The sequence below is a fragment of the Sciurus carolinensis genome, chromosome X (assembly GCF_902686445.1).
Source record: "Sciurus carolinensis chromosome X, mSciCar1.2, whole genome shotgun sequence".
Lineage (NCBI taxonomy): Eukaryota > Metazoa > Chordata > Mammalia > Rodentia > Sciuridae > Sciurus > Sciurus carolinensis.
Window position 1 is genome coordinate 95,656,368 of NC_062232.1, and position 15,575 is coordinate 95,671,942.

Consider the following 15,575-nt stretch of genomic DNA (forward strand, 5'->3'; position numbering starts at 1 on the left):
TGAACCCAGGGGCATTTAGCCACTGAGCCACATCCCCAGACCTTTTTATTTTTATTTTGAGACAGGGTCTTGCTAAGTTGCTTAGGGCCTAACTTGCTGAGGGCTTCACTAAGTTGCTGAGGCTGGCTTTGAACTTGCAATCCTCCTGCCTCAGCCTCCCACATTGCTGGGATTACAGGCATGCATCACCACACCTGGCAATATGCTTTTTTCTTTCTTTTTTTAAGAAACATTCCTTCTCTATATCGCTTAAAAATAAAAAGTTTCCTTTGAAGTATCTGAAATAATCATAGGCTTTTGGTTTTGTTTGACTTTAAAGGAAGTGACCAAGTGGCAGAGATAAATAATTATTAGAAAATGATAAGTGGAATTTTGCAATGTTACTAAAGTGATTTCTTTGTAAAAAGGGGAGGGGGGCGCTGGGGAGATAGCTCAGTGGGGCTGGGGAGATAGCTCAGTCGGTAGAGTGCTTGCCTTGCAAGCACAAGGCCCTGGGTTCGATCCCCAGCACCAAAAAAAAAAAAAAAGGGGAGCGGGGTACATAAACCAAGAGCAATGGCATACACCTAGAGCCCTAGCTACTGGGGAGGCTGAGGCAAGAGGATCACAAGTTTGAGGCCAGCCTGGGTAACTTAGTGAGACCCTGTCTCAAAAATAAAAATAAAAAGGGTTGAAGATGTGACTCAGTGGTAAAACTTTCCTGAGTTTCACCCCCAGTACCACACACAAATGAATAAAAATAAAAATGATATGGGCATGATTTTCTGCTACTTTTAAGTAAAAAAACAAAAAAAGTGTTACAAAATTTGATACTTTCCATTCACATTTTTTAAAGTATCTAAAAATATCAACCAAAACATTTAGAATAGAACTTGGGGAGAAAAAAAATGAAAAAATAGAAAAGAAGTAGAACTTGGGGAGAGAGAAATGGAAAAGTACCATGATTGTGTACCAGGTTTTTCCGTTTTTTTATACTGGGGATTGAACCCACCACTTCACACATAGCTAGGCAGGTGCTCTTCCCCTGACCTACATTCCCGCCCGGCTGATTGCATACTTAACTGGCATCTGCAGGTGAAATGATCAACCAACAGGTTCTCACACGAGGAGGCATTGACTAGGAGACCTGGGCTCTAGCACCAGCTTTGCCAAGCAACTTTGGAAAATTATAACAGGGACCATAGTTTATTTAGTCCCTATTAGGTATCCATCTCTGTGTCAGATGCTTGATATGGATTAGCTCATTTAAGTCTCCCGAACACTGATATTATTATCTTAATATTACAATTTTACAAATGAGGCATTTGAGGTTCAGAAAATTTAAGTAAACTTCTCAAGTTCATATAACTTAAACAAGAAAATAAGTCGATATCATATTTTAAAGACCATGTTCCTTTAACATATAATACTGTCTTTCAGCCAGTCTCACTCTGAGAAGATCAATTTTCTCTCATATAAGTTATCCTTGGGATAACACTCTCAATTTCATCTGCTAATCTGCTGTGTATCCATTTACGGTTTCAGGATGTGACTCAAGAGCACTAGCTTCCTGGATAACAAATCTTGCTTCAGGGAGACCATCCAACACATTTAATGTCTATTTGTAGCTTCTGTAGTATGGCCGTGACTCAGTCTCATAATCAAAGAGTCTGGAACCTGCCGGGTCTTGAGGTCTAACAACGTGCTGAGATCGATACATGGCAATCATCAGCCTATGACCTAGTGGTGAGTCAAACCTAATTTAATTTTTAAAATAACATATCCTGCAATATAGTAGCTTATAAGGAACACTGACGGTAATTTTTACGTACATTCAAACACAAAAGGGTGTTAAACCAGACAGACTCATCATGTTTGCCATTAGTCAAGTAGTACAAGTCATTTCTTACAAAAAGACACAGGTATTTAAGCACATGCGAAAGATAAAAGTAAGTGTAGACAATAAAATACATATAGGGTTTATTTTTAACAAATACCACTTTAACATCCAGTTATACATAACATGATTATATTTGCATCCCTGCTAAGATTGTATTCTAACTCAATATTTTATTGAACTTTATGGAATATGTTCAATAAGTCTTGTAAAACATAAGTAGTCATTCTGTTCCATAACTGCTTAGATGATTTCTAGTTTGATACCCTGAATTCATCCAACTAACAAGTTACCTGAAGTACTGTCAAAGCTAGAGAATTCAGTTTTGATCTACCACAGCAACATCCAGTTTTACAGTGTTAATTCCTGAAGCAATTTATACATTTCAGAATCGGTTCTTACTCCAAGAAGATCAGAGCTGTGTTATTTTATCTGCCACCCAATAAATCACCAACAGTCCATTAAAAAAATTTTATGACCCTAAAACAAAACTAAGTCATCACTTAGTAAATATTCCTTAGAACAAAGCAAATTGTTATTATTAATATATCTTACATTCGATCCACATAAAGTCCCGGCTGAAGACCAATGCACGCACTGTCGTGCATCACTGTTCTGGAACTAGCAAAACGATCTCTCTTTAACAATCCTCCACACTCCCAGATGCTCCCAAATACTAGTTTGCAGACAGTGTGTACTGTTGGGACTAATGACACGTTAACTAACTCAGGCTGACTCCTTACTCCCTGGCGAGTGAGCAAGATCAAGGCCTCAAAGGCGGTTTCAAAAGTTAATGACGAGGCTCGGGAGATAGCTCAGCTGGTAGAGTGCTTGCCTTGCAAGCACCAGGCCCTGAGTTCAATTCCCCAGTACAGCCAAAAAAAAAAAAAAAAAAAAAAAAAAAAGTTAATGATGATAAATCGGACCACCACCAACAGTTCCAGGACTCTCACCTGTGTGAACCCCATGCCTTGCTGACCTTTAAGCTGATTGGTTCCCACCTAGCCTCCACCCTACATAAAAGCTGTGTGACTTCCTCAATAAACGAGATTCTGCTGTGCCTCCTGGGCGGACAGACCTCCCGGCTCTGGTGTGTTTCCTTTGCCGCTGACACTCATCCTGCTCAGCCCTGTATTCGCCTCAGGCGGGCCCTGAGGAGGTACATCGGACCTTGTTGCCTGACAGGGAGCAACAGTGTACTGTACCCAAAACATTCACATCACGTAAGTACTTCAAAAGTAACTAGTAGGGTGTGCTCCACTTTCTCAACACTCAGTGAAAACAGAATATAAAACCTGCAATAGCAGGTTTTATCATCTTTTGAGATTAGTCCACAAATATGCCATTTTATGTCCATAAAGTATAGACTGTAAGAACATGGAAATATGGTGTTATATTACATCTAGGACCTTCAGTTATAGAAAGAATGTTAATAAAAACAAATATTTCTGTCATTATTCAACAGTTATTTGGGGGATTCTGCTGTATGTGAAACCCTGTCATAGGTCCTGGGCCTACAGCAGTGAATAACACAGAGTACCTACCCTCATTTCTGGTGTGGGAGACAGACAATAAATATATCAGATAATCATAAGTTGTGTAAAGGAAAGCAAAGTAGGATAACAAGAAAGAAGGCAATGGAGGTTAATTTTAGAAAAGATGGTCAGGGACTGCTTCTCAGTGACAGCAACATGGCTGATTAAATCCTTGGCCATTGGTGATGGACTCAATCTTAGCTTCTTTCCCCTCCCTGGAGATGAGGAAATGGGGGAAAGGCTGGAAATTTCAAGTCTCTGATGACATATTTGGTTCCTATGGCAAACACCTCCCATCCCAAGGCTAATCGGGAGCCCCCAACCATCAGTAGCCACATCATTAACATAGAAACTTATTGCTCAAGAGATTCCAAGGGTCTTAGGAGGTATGTGCCAGGAAACTGGACAAAGGCCAAACTTATAAATAAAAATCTTATAACTCACAATATCACAGTTCACCCCTGTCTTTGTTTTTATTTTTTTGTTTTGTTTGTTTTGTTTTTTGGTACTGGGGATTGAACCCAAGGATGCTTTACCACTGAGCTACATCCCCAGTTCTTTTTAATTAATTTTTTTTTTAATCAAAAAAAAAAAAGAAAAAACAGTTTTGGTAACTAGCATAGGGCCTCACTAAGTTTCTGAGGCTGGCTCGAACTGGCCATCCTCCCGCCTCAGCCTCCTGAGTCGTTGGGATCACAGGAATGAGCCACCAGTTTTTGAACACGGATTCCTTACCTCAAAATGATTAGAGGGGGGTGTATGAAAAATGGTGGACTGAGACAGACATCATTACCCTATGTACATGTATGATTACACGAATGGTATCAATCAACAACGTGTACAACTATAGAAACCATGTACCCCATTTGTGTACAATGAATCAAAATGCAGTCTGCAAAAAAACTAAAAATAAATAAATAATTAAATTTTTAGAATAGATATATATTTAAAAAAAAATTACCCAAAAAAATGATTACATAAGTCAAATGATACGGGCACATTATCATAATCCCAACTTAGTTCAGTTCACCATCACTTCACTTGAAAATGTCTCCCAGGGGAGGTTTGCAGGCTTCCAAATCACACTGTATCTCCTTTGAGAAATTTTCTATGAAGGAACACAAGGAGCTATAGCTTGTGAAAAACAAATCTCTCACTTCTTCCCTCTTTAATACAGGAACAGTGGGCGGGGGATGTAGCTCAGTGGTCGAACTTTTCTAGCATGTGTGAGAACCTGGGTTCCAACCCCAATGCCACAAAATATATATAAAATATATATGAGTATATATGGAGAATGTCTCACATGAAGGCCGAATTCTGCCCACACTTGGATTGTTGCCATTCCTCTTTAATAATGGGGAATTCTTATTTGAGGGAAACAGGTCAGAGTAATTTATAAGAGTACCATGCCAAGAAAAGCATTTCTCTGAGGAAATTAGAGACTACCAAAATTTACTTTTACCAGTAATTATTTAAATAAATACTTTCCAGCTGCTCAAATTCTTTTACAAAGCTAGCTCCAACTTCTTGCATTCCTAACAAAATATAACTTTTGAAACGTGTCCTTTCTCCAGACTCTACCTCTCCTTTCTCCTTCTAATCTGAAGTTTCGCTTGTTTTTTTTTTTCTAAATTTGTGTTCTACAGTAAAAGTCATCAGAAACAACTTTAACTATGTTTTTAGAAATTCTGGGTCTAGTTCTGATTTCGAAATGCAGGATAGGAACATATAGCTTTTATTGCATTTTTAAGACTTTGAGGGATCAAACAACATAACTGAACATATCCCTAATGAGTTCTAGTAAGTGCTTATCTGCAGGCAAGTTTTTTGTTTGTTTGTTTTTTGTTGTTTAGGGTTGTTTTTGTTTTTGTTTTGCGGTGCTGGGGATTGAACCCAGGGCCTTGTGCTTTCAAGGCGGATTATTTTGATTTTGGTTTAGAGAGGCAGGCTATTCGGAATGGAGACCATAGAGAGTTGTATCTTTTCAGTCTCTTGCTCTCTGCTTCTCCTTCCGGTCTGTCTTTCTTCAGGTCTATTTCTCATCTTTTCTTCTTTCTAACATTTCTTTTCCTATTTTTCCCCCTCTTGTCCTTTTCCTTAACCTATGCTCCTCTTTTCCACTAGGTAGAAATTAATTTTGGATTGTTGGCTATCCTTATTTTTTAAATACCAAGGCAATTTCTCTTCTCGATATGTTTTTCATTTGTTCTTGGCTTTCCAACAATGTATTCCATACATTACTTGAAGACTAAGCCCATCTTGTAACCACATAAGCTTACATTCTTAAAGTGATGATGAAAAGGTCTTCTCTATTCATATGTGGGCAGAGCGTCATTGTTTTTCAGCAGACTGATCATCTGTCACAGAAGTGGATTTCCTGCTTGACTAGGCTTGTTGTTTTATAACTTCTTAAAACTTCAACCCACTTTCTCTTTTGAGTCTAGTTAGACAATGTTTTCTCAGTGACTTTAGAGTCTTCTGAGCAAAACAGCCTCAGAGTCTATTTTTATAACCGGGGCCTAACTTCACCTTTGCTTACTGTATTAGTGCTGATGTGGTCACAGGCATCCATCCAGATCTTCATTTCTCAGGCATTTCCTAAGCTTCCATTTTGTACCCCATGCTGAAGATAGGAAAACAAGCAAAACACAATGTTCTCTGGCGGGACAGACCAAAAAATAGTTGTTATAAAGTGTGTGTCTTCTCTCAAGTTACTGGTAGAAATGTAAATTGATGCAATCACTTTGGGAGCTGGTATGGCTGAGATTACTAGCTGCCCCCTGGTATTTATTCTTCTCTCCTCCAGTAGTAATGGAACCTCCAAGTTTCAGCTGGGCACATAGCCACATAAAATGACCACCAAGTTTCTGAATGTCTTTTGGGACACACGTGGCATGTGATTAAGTTCTGGCCTAAGAGATGCAAATGGAAGGGTTATCTCTAATTCTGAGTCCGGTCTTTAAAGAGAATGGATCTTTTCTCCCCTACGGCTTTCTCCCCTTTCCTCCATCCTGCTTGTTAGAATGTAGTCTTGGTACTGCGCCACCTTTGATCAAGCAGATGAGGGAAACACCCTAGGCATGGCAGAACAACAAGTTCGGAGCAGCCCTCAGCCCTTGCTGACCTCGTGCAGTAAACTGCAAACTCTTCAGACAGCCCTAGATCAACTGGCCCCCAGGCAGTTAAGTGAGAACAAAATAACCTGCTTTCTCATTAAAGCAGAACCCGCAACTTAAAACTAATTGGAGGGGTATTTGGCACTGTGTATCAAAATCTTTTAAAAGTTTTTATCCTTTTGCCCCAAGATTTATAAATCATCAAAGAATACACTTCTCTGGTCCAACCCATCTTTTTCTACATGACCTTTTTTTTTTTTTTTTTCAGTACCAGGGATTGAGCCAAGGAGCGCTTAACCACTGAGTCACATCCTCAGCCCTTTTTTTATATTTTATTTTGAGACAGGACCTTGCTAAGTCACTTAAGGCCTCATTAAATTGCTGCGGCTGGCTTTGAACTTGCGATCCTCCTGCCCCAGCCTCCTGAGCATCTAACTAACTTTGTAGAGTTTCTGCACAGGGCCACATTATAGCCTCTTTAGCACCTCGTTGGTTAAAGCTCTGATCAAGTAACTGGGAAATAAAACATATGGAACTACCCTGCTTGTAAATATTGTAACCACAAAATGCCAAGGGGACAAAATACAATGTGATATATCAATTCAGTGTCCTCCTTTGAGGCCTTTAAAGTGCTCACTATTCTCCAGGAACTTCAACCCACTTTCTCTTTTGAGTCTAGTTAGACAATGTTTTCTCAGTGACTTTAGAGTCTTCTGAGCAAAACAGCCTCAGAGTCTATTTTTATAACCGGGGCCTAACTTCACCTTTGCTTACTGTATTAGTGCTGATGTGGTCACAGGCATCCATCCAGATCTTCAGTCCTGGAGAACCTTCCCTGGCCTTTCCCTGGTGGTTCTGCTGCTGTGAGCTGCTCACAGGTGTGAGCACTTCTTCCATCAACAGCTATTGCCACAGTTTTCTGAATGATGTTCTGACGGTGTGCTAAAACAGTTTGAGTCCTACGCTGTCTCCACATTTTCCAGTGGCTGACAGCTCACCCCACATGCTTGGTTATTGTCAGAATGCCCTGGAGTTCAAGTTTTCTTGCACTAAATCAATGCTAAGTGTATCAACAGTGAACACTGTTCTTCCTGCAAAAGTGCTAAAGAAGATAGCTGATTCCACAATTAGAGGTCAGTCGGTGCTGGATAAGCAAGATAATCATGCCTAGGGAAAAGAGAAGTGGTTGCTTGAAGTATCACAGCTATAAAGCAGGGCTTTGTCTCCCCTTGACTGAACATCCACGGGATTCTCAGAATGACTAGTACCTCCTACCCTCCAGAATCACTCCACTCTTTTTTTTTTTTTTTTTTTTAAGTTGGGATTCAACTCAGGGGTACTTAACCACTGAGCCCCATCCTCAGCCCTTTTTTGTATTTTAATTAGAGACAGGGTCTCACTGAGTGACTGAGGCTGGCTTTGAATTCTCAATCCTCTTGCCTCGGCCTTCTGAACCGCTGGGATTGCAAGCATGCACCACCAAACGCAGCACTCCACTCTTTAGAAGAAGGTGTAATGCGGAGTTCCTTAGCCCTCCTAGTTTTCTTGATACTTACTACCCAAAGACAGGAGGTATATATACAAATGTACATACCCAAACACACTTGGCCTTCACCATCTATTGCCATAGTTTATCTGAAGATGCAGACACAGAGGCCAGGGAAGGTAAATGATGTTCCCACAACTTCCTTTGATCCTGGCTTCTGTTTTTCAAGTATTACCACTGTGAACATCTTCCTGCTTTGCAAAACTTTCAATTCACAGACATGTCTGTTGTTTTCAGAATCCACCAACCAGATTTTGCCTCCTTCACTTCTTTATTCCACCCAAACTACATTACTACATCTGCCAATCTGCCTACTTTTTTTTTTTTTTTTTTGCATGGAGGGGTTGTTTTGTTTCATTTTGTTTTTGTTTTTTTGGTACCAGAGATTGAACCCAGTGGTGCTTAACCACTGAGTCACATCCCCACCCTTTTTATTTTTTTATTTTGAGACAGGGTCTCGCTAAATTGCTTAGAGCCTCACTAGGTTGTTGAGACTGGAAATTCATTCCTTTCCTGACAATGACAAACCTCTCCCCTTCTTTAACGTCTCATTCCTTCTCCCCCACTTTACTGCATGACCTTGCCTCTGACTTTAAAAACAAACTGAAAAATAACAGATGGAAATTCCCTCATCTTTCTGATTTGAAGCAAGAACCTTCCCACATCCACTCTTCCTCCCTATTGCTATAATAAAGGAGGTATTTTTCTATTATCTACATCCTCATATGTATTTTAGTTGTAGGTGGACACAATATCTTCATTTTATTTATATGTGGTACTAAGGATTGAACCCAGTGCCTCACACATGCTAGGCAAGCACCCTACCACTGAGCCCCAGCCCCAGCCCCTCATATGTATTTTGAATTCTAACCCTAATTACAGTTACAGGGATCTCACAGTTTTTCTTCTTCTCTTATATATTTTCAACATACATAAAATGCATGTATGCATATACACATCTCAGGATACATCTCCTTAACATTTAAGCATGCTCACTTCTCCACAATCTGAAAAATAAAAACTACCTTACCCACATATTTATCTTCAGCTACCGTCCCAATACTCCCATCTTCTTGAGAACCAAATTTCCAGAAAGAGTTGTCCTTACTTTTTTTTAATTAAAACTTTTTTTTTAATTAAAACTTCTCGTTCTTCATCCTTCTGGATTCTTCCTTCATCTCACCACAAATCCAGGATTCTCATGAAATAGGTCTCACCAGTATAACTAATGCCCTCCACAATACTGAATCCAATCAATAATTTTTATTCCAATCTTGTTTAATCTCTCATAGCACTCACCTGTTTGCCATTATCCTTCTTGAAACTCTCTTCCCTTGGTTTTTCAGACACCAATTTCTCAGTTTTCCTTCTCCCTCTCTGGCCGTTCTTTTCATTTCATTTTCAGGCTCATCCTTTACCTACCTAATAGTAAATTTCAGAATTTTCTGAAGTTTGGTCCAAGATATTCATCTCTTCTTATTCTACATTCTCCCTAGGTAATTTTCTCCATCCCTACAGCTTCCATTATTATCTGTATGCCAATGATTTTCCAATGTGTATCTCTCACCTGAACTACCATCTTCAGTGCCAGACTCTTATATTCCATTGTTTCCTCAACATTTTCATTTGGAAGCCTCAAACATACCTCAAATGCAAAATGCCAAATACCAAAATCATAATAGAAGACACAGAGACGAACCCACATAAATGCAATTATCTCATACTAGACAAAGAAGCCAAAAACATACATTGGAGAAAAGATAGCCTCTTCCACAAATGATGCTGGCAACACTGGAAATCCATATGCAGCACAATGAAACTAAACACCTATCTCTAACCCTGCACAAAACTCAACTCAAAATGGATCAAAGACTTAGGCACTAGAACAAAGACCCTGAGCTTAATAGAAGAAAAAGCAGGCCCAAATCTACATCATGTCGGCTTAGGAACTGACTTCTTTAAGAAGACTCCTAAAGTGCAAGAAGTAAAATCAAGAATCTAAATGGGATGGAATCGAACTAAAAAGCTTCTTCACAGCAAAGGATACAATCAAGAGTGAACAATGCCAGGCGTACCTGTAATCACAGCAACTCGAGAGGCCGCAGCAGGGGGATAGAAAGTTCAAAGCCGACCTCAGCAAAAGTGAGGTGCTAAGCAACTCAGTGAGACCCTGTCTCTAAATAAAATACAAAATAGGGCTGGGGATGTGGCTCAGTGGTCGAGTGCCCTGAGTTCAATCCCAGGTACCAAAAAATAAATAAAGAAAGAAAGAATGTGAAGAGAGAGTCCACAGAATGGGAGAGAAACTTTGCCACCTACACCTCAAATAGAGCATTAATCTGCAGGATATATAAAGAACTCAAAAAACTTAACACTGAAAAAATAAATTTAAAAAAACCCAATCAAATGGACAAAAGGAACTAAACAGACACTTCATAGAAGAAGAAACACGAATGGTCAACAAATATATGAGAAAATGTTCAACATCTCTGGCAATTGGAAAAATGCGAATTAAAACTACACTGAGATTTTATCTCACTCCAGTCAGAATGGCAGTTATCAAGAATACAAATACTGATAAATGTTGGTGAGGATGTGGGGAAAAAGGTTCACTTATACGTTGCTGGTGGGACTGCAAATTGGTGCAACCACTCTGGAAAGTAGTATGGAAATTCCTCAGAAAACTTGGAATGGATTCACCATTTGACCCAGCTATCCCACTCCTTGGTTTATACCCAAAGAACTTAAAGTCAGCATACTACAGAGATGCAACCACATCAACATTTATAGCAGTTCAATTCTCAATAGCTAAACTATGGAACCAATGTAGGTGCTCTTCAACAAATGAATGAATAAAGAAACTGTGGTATATATACATAATGGAGTATTACTCAGCTATAAAGAAGAATGAAATGATGGCATTTGCTGGTAAATGGATGGAACTGGAGATTATCATGCTAAGCAAAATAAGCCAATCTTGAAAATCAAAGGCCAGATCTTTTCTCTGATATGCAGATGCTAACTCACAATAAGAGGGTGGGTAGGGAAGAATAGAAGTACTTTGGATTAGACAAAGGGGAATGAAGGGAAGGAAGGCTTAATGGGAATAAGAAAGATAGTAGAATGAATCGGACTTTACTATCCTATATGCACATAGGATTAAATGACTAATGTAATTCTACATCACATACTCCAGAAGAATGAGAAGTTTTACTCCATTTATGTATGTCAAAATATATTCTACCAGCATATATAACTAACAAGAACAAGCTTTTAAAAATCATGACCTTCCATCTGAAAATGAGTGCTCTTGCAGCATCCATGCACCAGTATAAGCCAAAAACCAGAGTTTCCCTAGACATCTACATCCTTCAAATCCAATCCATAATCAAGTCCTAGTCATTTGTTAAATATCCCTTGCAACTACTTATGTCCAATTCCTCCTCAATACTAATCCAAATCTCCACCATCATTTCATAATTTGCTTGGATGATTACAGTAGCTTGTTTTTTAAAAAATCTTTTTTTTTTTTTTTTATTTTGTAGTTGTAGATGGACAGCATGCCTTTATTTTCTTTCCTTATTTATTATGGTGCTGAGGATGGAACCCAGTGCCTCACACATGCTAGGCAAGCACTCTGCCACTGAGTTACAGCCTCAGCCCTACAACAGCTTCTTAATACATCTCCCTGAATTTACTCTGGCCCCATTCCATCTATTTCCACACTGCAGGCAGAGTGTACATCTTAGGTGTTTGAAGTGCAAATCAATTATGCAAAATTGATCATGGCTTCCTTATCTTTGGATAAAGATGAAAATCCTTGACTTGGTCCTCAAGGCTATAAATATTGTAGCACCTATTTCTTCAGCTGCTTCTTAGGAGTTGTCCTGTTTCTGTCCTGCACTCTGACCACAGGTCTTGTGTACATGCTGTTCTCCATCTACTTGGAGTACTCTTATCTCCTGGACTAGTTAATGCCAACTCATGTTATTATTTCCATTTTACACAAGAAACTGAGACAGACAAGTTAAGTAACTGGCCCAAGATTACACAGATAGTAAAAGGAAAGAAACAGGATTCAAACACAATCAGTCTGATTCTATAGCCTATGATTTTAAACATTATAATATATTGCCACTGGAAAACTTTCCTTCATAGTAGAATTTATAATTGTTTATTTACTCTTATGATTATTAGGTTAACATCCATCCCTTCTGATTAAGCATTCCATCTTTACTGCCACTACCCTTATCCTAGCCACCAACTATCTCTCTCTCTCTCTCTCTCTCTCTCTTTCTCTCTCTCTCTGTTTTTTGTGGGTTTTTTTATTTCTTTGTTTTGTTTTTGTTTTTGTTTTTGTATTAGGGATTAAACCCAGGGGCATTTAACCACTGAGCCACATCCCCAGCCCTTTTTATTTTTTTATTTTGAGACAATATCTTACAAAGTTGTTTAGGGCCTCACTAAGTTGCTGAGGCTGGCTTTGAACTTGCAATCTTCCTGCCTCAGCCTCTTGAGTCTCTGGGGTTACAAATGGATTAACTGCAATAACCTGCAGATGTATTTTCTACCTTACAGTAAGCATGGCTCAACCATTTTCTACACCGTAGCTGTTGTAACCTTGAAAACTCAAATATGTCCAAATGTATTCTCTGGCTTCCCATTCCTCTACAGAATAATTTATAATGATAACTCACAATTAAATGTACTCATGGTGTGCCAGCGATTCTCTAAGCACCCCATGGTATTAAATCACTTCATCTCCACTACAGCATCATGAGACATATACTGGTATCACATTTTACTCATAAGGTCACTGAGGCACTGAAAGACTACAAATGATGGAGCCAAGATTCAAAGCCAGATGGTGTCTTTTCTGACTTTGTGACTTTAACCTCTATGCTATATTATCTCTTATAAAATATCATGCAAACCCTTTAGCATGGCAATCAAAACTTTTCACTCTCTGGAGGCCACTAACACTTTCACACTCATCTCTTCTTATAGGTCTTGTAAAGTGGGACCTGTTTAAGTTCTGGATCAAGGCTTTACATAGCCTAATCATTGGGATCACTCCTTGTCACTGTGATTTTGTTCAGGTAGTGTTTCCGTCTACATATTCTCAATGCTAGCTCCTCCAGACTGGATTGTATGAGTCTCCTTCTCTGTACTCTCTACTGAAATTTTAGGGAATTAAACCAACATTTCTTTTTTTTTTTTTTTTAGTTGTAAATGACCACAATACCTTCATTTTATTTATTTTTATGTAGTGCTCAGGATTGAACCAAGTGCCTCACACATGCTAGGCAAGCACTTTACCACTGAGCTGCAATCAAAGCCCCTGAAACCAACATTTTTAAAAGGCATTTATCACAGGGCGTGGTGGAGCAGGCCTGTTCCAGCCACTCGGGAGCCTGAGGCAGGAGGATCAAAAGTTCAAGGCCAGCACCAATACTTTAGTGAGGCTCTAAACAACTTTGTGAGACCCTGTCTCAAAATAAAAAGGGCTGGGAATGTGAGGTGAAGCGCCCTGGGTTCAATCCCTGGTACCAAATAAATAAGTGAAATAAAGGTACTCACCATTTAGTAAAGAGGACAATCTCAAAAAACAAAATGAGGAAACATTTCTAGCTAAGCCTTGTGCGTTGCTCTTAAGTTTTTTCTCTTTTTCTTCCCATTTCAAGAAGATTGCTGGGCAATCTTACATAATATATATTCCTTACATAATTATATTCCTTACATAATATAATGGAATCCCTGCTCCCCTGTTGCCAGAACCAAAAGCAAAAATTCCCAAACCCAAGCTCATGGGAGAGATAATGCTTGGGAATGTCAGTGAGTGTCTCAAGAGAACAGATGAAATTCCTTTTAGGGTATTGAAAGGAAGGGAAGGGACACACGCTTCAGACAAAAAAAAATTCATGGGTCTGGTAAGCTTACAGGTGGCAGGGAAAACAGAGAAAAGCTCAACATTTGATGATCCACGCCTAGGAAGGGAGAGGAAGCTCAAAGGCATTTCAATGGATGTTCGAGGCCCTAGGCACAAGGGGACCCCATCTCAGTAATGATCCACTGCCCCAAGCATAGCACAGGAACAGGAGCAGCAAATATGAAAGGACCTTTATAGGTTAAGACAAAATGGCGTATCAGAGAGTGTATTAGGAAGTTGACAGAGGATTCATAATCAAACCAAAAGGGACTCCTTGGTATTTTGGGGTTGCCCAAGTCCTCAAATATTTGCATAACCCAGCAGGCTGCTCCAATGTTGACTAAAATTGTATATCTTACTTTTCCAGGAAGAATATTGAATAGAAGACAATTTAAAGAACATTGTGCAGTGTGGAATTTCTGGCAGACCCAAGTTTGTGGACTAGATTGTCACTAATGTCAATTATAAGATGTGGTTAAGTTCCAGGAAGGAGGCAAGCAATTAGGAGCACAGAGGACAGGTACTTTTGGATCTTGGGAGTGGTGGTCAGTTAAGAGTCCTTATGGAAAGCAGGGCCTCTGCTAGCTCACCCATAAGGACAGAGTATTTGCCAAAGAAGGTGATGAGGAATTTGAGGGAAGGCTTTCTCCTCAATGAGAATTGATTAAGCAAATACAGAGAATTGATAAAGCTTAGCTCATTTAGGGATCTACAAATCATTTGTCTTGGCTGCAGTGTGAGATGTACATAGGAATGCTTTCTGAACCACGTTAAAACATTTTGGACTTAATCAAGAGAGTTATAAATAGGGACTGAAGGGCTGGAGTTGTAGCTCAGTGACAGAGCGCTTGCCTAGCATGTGTGAGGCATTGGGTTCGATCCTCAGCACCACATAAAAATAAATTAATTAAATAAAGGTTCATTGACAGCTATATATAAATATATATTAAAATAAATAAGTGTATAGGAGTTTTAAACCTGAAGGTTATATCTAATAGCTCAGCTTAAAAGATACACAAATCGTAGGGAGATGGCTTTTGCCACCCTGAGGAGAACAGATCTGAGAGGGGCAAGAAGAGAGAAACAACAACTTAGCAGGCTTTTTCAACAGTTCAGGATAGAGAAGATGAAGGCCCATGCTATGATACCAATAGTGCTTTCAGAAAAGATGGAACACAGCAGGGAGGAGAGGACCACACTCATAATCACAGTGACTCAGGAGGTTGAGGCAGAAGGATAGCAAGTTCTGAACCAGGAGGATTGCAAGTTTGAGCCTAACCTCAACAATTTGGCAAGACCTTCTCTCAAAATAAAAAATAAAAATGGCTGCAGATGGAGCTCGGTAGTAGAGCACCCCTGGGTTCAGTGTTCTGTACCACACACACAAAAGATGGAATCTATATGTTGTAAGAAGGTAAAACAGTCCTTAGTGATCAATTGAAAATGGAGAAGACAACTGGAGAGACTGCAGAGATGTTCGGGCGGTTGAATTTACTCACATGTGAGACTAGTGACCAAAAATGCAGAAAGGACAGGAGCAGCTGGTATCATGAAAACTAATGAAGCAAAAGAT

At 39.3% G+C, this 15,575-nt stretch overlaps 1 protein-coding gene across 7 annotated transcripts in view; it reads right to left on the reverse strand.

Moving 5' to 3' along the window:
• Window positions 1-15,575, reverse strand: part of Il13ra2 (interleukin 13 receptor subunit alpha 2) — a 60,378-nt gene that overhangs the window by 21,561 nt on the left and 23,242 nt on the right. Inside the window, exon 1 of one of the 7 annotated variants that reach the window (XM_047536538.1) lies at window positions 9,373-9,495. The exons of 5 other annotated variants lie outside the window; for them this stretch is intronic. The gene's annotated coding sequence lies outside the window, so the exon portion shown is untranslated. Of the gene's footprint in view, window positions 1-2,431; window positions 2,571-9,372; window positions 9,496-15,575 lie in introns of those variants that run through there. One more of the 7 variants, XM_047536537.1, reaches the window with a different exon arrangement.